Genomic DNA, 3,501 nt, shown 5'->3' on the forward strand with positions numbered 1-3,501 from the left:
TGACGGACTCGTGGATCCTCATGATTTCTTGGGACGCTATCAATATAACATGGCGAACCAGGGTCTCAACGAGGTCCACATGTGCAAGCTGTTTCCCGAACTGCTTATCGGGAACGCAAGAAGGTGGTTCGATAGCCTCCCCCAAGGCAGCATTAGATCCTACCGAGATCTAATGGATGCTTTCCACAGGAGGTTCTTTCAGAAAGCGGAAGCCCGGATTACTTCGGCTCAGCTGCTTTCTATACGTCAAGGTCGCGACGAAAAGATCAGCGACTTCCTGACGAGATTCCATAAGGAATGCCTACAAGTAGATAATCTCAATGATCTACTTGTCATTTCGGCATTCCAAAATGGAATCCTGCCCGGAGCTCTCTACAGAAAGCTCGTGGAATGCAGTCCGCAAACAGCTCAAGAGATGTGGGACATTGCGGACAAGTTTTCTCGTGCCGATGAGGCAGACCGTCGAAAACGGTCTTTAGACAGCTCATCTGGAGAAGACAAAAAGAAGCCCGGTCATAGCGATCAGAGGCATCCTCGCCGAACACCTTCTCCACTAAAGGAGGGATAGCGGTCATCCGAGGTGATCGAAAAAGAGCAAGTGTGTTCGCAGATTGCGCTTAAAAGTGCCGAGCAATCAGTTCGGCACCATCAAGCATAGCAATCACAGCAGCCGGAATCAGAGGCCGGCGAAATGACCGAAGTCACACCGGAGCCGAACTCGATGGTGTACGGCACTGAAGCCGTGATTCCGGTTGAGATCGGCATATCCAGTCCCCGAACTCAATTTCTCCTCAGAAATGAATGGTGACGGACTAAGAGCCGAACTACATCTGGCCGAAGAAAGAAGAGAATTGGCCTGCATAAAAGCAGCCAAGTACAAGGAGCAAGTAGCCCGGTATTATAACCAAAGGGTGAAAAAGCTGCAATTTCAAGTGGGAGATCTCATCTTGAGAAACAACGAAGTAAGCCGAGCAGAAAAGCTGGGCGAACTCGAACCCACATGGGAAGTTCCATATCGGGTGTCAGAAGTCCTCGGCAAAGGGTCTTACAAATTGACTCACGTGTCAAGAGCACAAGTACCCCGAACATGGTACGTTTCCAACCTCAAAAAGTTCCATTTGTAAGAGACAGTCCGGTCAATGTGCTTTCTTTGGTTTGCTTGGTTTTTGTTCGTCTCTATGTGCTTTTTATTTGTCTATATGCGTCTTGTCTGTCTATGTGCGTGTCGTCTCTTACAAATGTTACTGAGGTATCTTGTTCTTCGAAGGCTGATCCCCTTCTTAGAACATATACAAGCCAACGATTGTGCGTCAAAGCTTCTAAAGAGGATACAAGACCACAATTCAGCTTAAACAAGCAGTTCGTCCGAAACGAGCTGCAACAAGCCAACGATTGTGCGTCAAAGCTTCTAAAGAGGATACAAGACCACAATTCAGCTTAAACAAGCAGTTCGTCCGAAACGAGCTGCAACAAGCCAAAGATTGTGTGTCAAAGCTTCTAAAGAGGATACAAGACCACAATTCTGCTTAAAAATCAAGCACTTCGTCTGAAACGAACTGCAACAAAAGTCCGATTCTCGCGATAAAACTTGCCTGAATTAGGACAAGGGAAAGTCCAATCCATGCGATAAAACTCGCCGAATTAGGACGACCAAGTTCGGTCAAAGCAGTTTACCTCATAAGACCGAGGACGACCATGTCTAGTCAAAGAGGTTTACTGCATAAGACCACTTCGGTTAACTGGGAAAGTCCGATCCACGCGATAAAACTCGCCGAATTAGGACAAGGGAAAGTTCGATCCCGGCGACGAAAATCGCCAAATTAGAACACAAAGACGAGTCCGGTCAAAGATGTTTATTTCATCAGACCAAAGACGAGTCCGGTCAAAGATGTTTATTTCATCAGACCAAAGACGAGTCCGGTCAAAGATGTTTATTTCATCAGACCAAAGACGAGTCCGGTCAAAGATGTTTATTTCATCAGACCAAAGACGAGTCCGGTCAAAGATGTTTATTTCATCAGACCAAAGACGAGTCCGGTCAAAGATGTTTATTTCATCAGACCAAAGACGAGTCCGGTCAAAGATGTTTATTTCATCAGACCAAAGACGAGTCCGGTCAAAGATGTTTATTTCATCAGACCAAAGACAAGTCCGGTCAAAGAAGTTTACTTCATAAGACCGAGGACAAGTACGATGAAATTTTTTCGCTAAGCTGTAAATACACAGTGTTAGAAGCGAAAACAAAAACAAAATTTCATTTTCAAATCTTGTTCGGCACACAACTCCGCTACCCTACAAAATGGCGTTACGCTATTACAAAGGACTATTCTACTGTCCAGGGTTGCTGAAGTTAAGCCACCTATCTGCAAAATCCTCTGGAAGCCGAGTTCGGTTGTTCCGAGCAGATGAAGAATAAGCAGGTCGACGAGATGCTATCCTCGACCCAACGCCTCTTCCCCGAGCCCGAGAAGTCCTAACACCTCGGCGATGAAGAGTCTCTGCAATAAGCATCTGCTGATCTTGCTCGCTCATAGTCACAACTCCTCGGCGAATTTCAGTCCGTCCCTGTCTTGACGATTCCGGTTGCTCCTGAGCCCGTTCTCGTCTTGACGTTTCCGGCTGTTCCGGAGTTCGTTGTTGGCTGGGAGTAGGATTTTGAACAAGGGAACCAGAGGTTTGATCTGGAGTGCGAGCATCTGTTGGCGCGATATGCCGAAGGAATCTTTCTATGGAGGGGCGCCGAGAAAGAACAATGTTGTACCGAGAAGCCCAGCGCCGCAATGATGTCACGACTTGTTGGCAAGCCGAGCTCTCCAGCGCATTGTTCCTCCGGAGTACATTATATTCCTCCCACAGTTCGTCAACTCGACTCTGAACATCTGATATGGTCATTCCCCCGCGCACACGGATGTAATCCTCGTATGCAGTCCTCTCAGCAATGGTCGTATTCAGCTCGGCCTCCAGATCATTCTTATCGGACTCTAAGTCCTTATTATCGGCATCCAGCTTCACTAAACGAGCCAGAAGCTCGTCATTCTTCGTCTGATCGGCTATAGCTCTTTTCTCAGCTTCGTCTAAAGCCGAAGAGTACAGCCGCTTCCAGTGAAGTACCTCCAGCTCCTTGAGAGTTAAGAATACAAAGCAGCTACGTCAGTTCGGCATTTCAGCTTACCGAGCAGGTAGTAAACCACAACAGGAGTAAGAGAGTACGAAAGGCTATACGAAGACACAAGAGCAGAAAGAAGAATTTTTTCATTCATAAGAAAAAAAATTTTTCTATACAAGGAGGGCTTCAAGGCCATTTTACATAAAGGAAGAAACTAAACTAAGAGAAGGGAGACGAAATCATACTTCGCTAGCTTCGTCTCCACCTTCTCGGTGAGGTTCAGCTTCCTTCTCCTTATCTGCTTCAGCTTCAGCCTCTGCCTCTGCCTCCTTGCTCTCCTCAGCCTGCTCGGCGCCACCGTAGCCGATCTGCTGCGTCTCCCGATCGGCTTCCTT

Source organism: Salvia splendens, chromosome 7 (assembly GCF_004379255.2).
Source record: "Salvia splendens isolate huo1 chromosome 7, SspV2, whole genome shotgun sequence".
Classification (NCBI taxonomy): domain Eukaryota; kingdom Viridiplantae; phylum Streptophyta; class Magnoliopsida; order Lamiales; family Lamiaceae; genus Salvia; species Salvia splendens.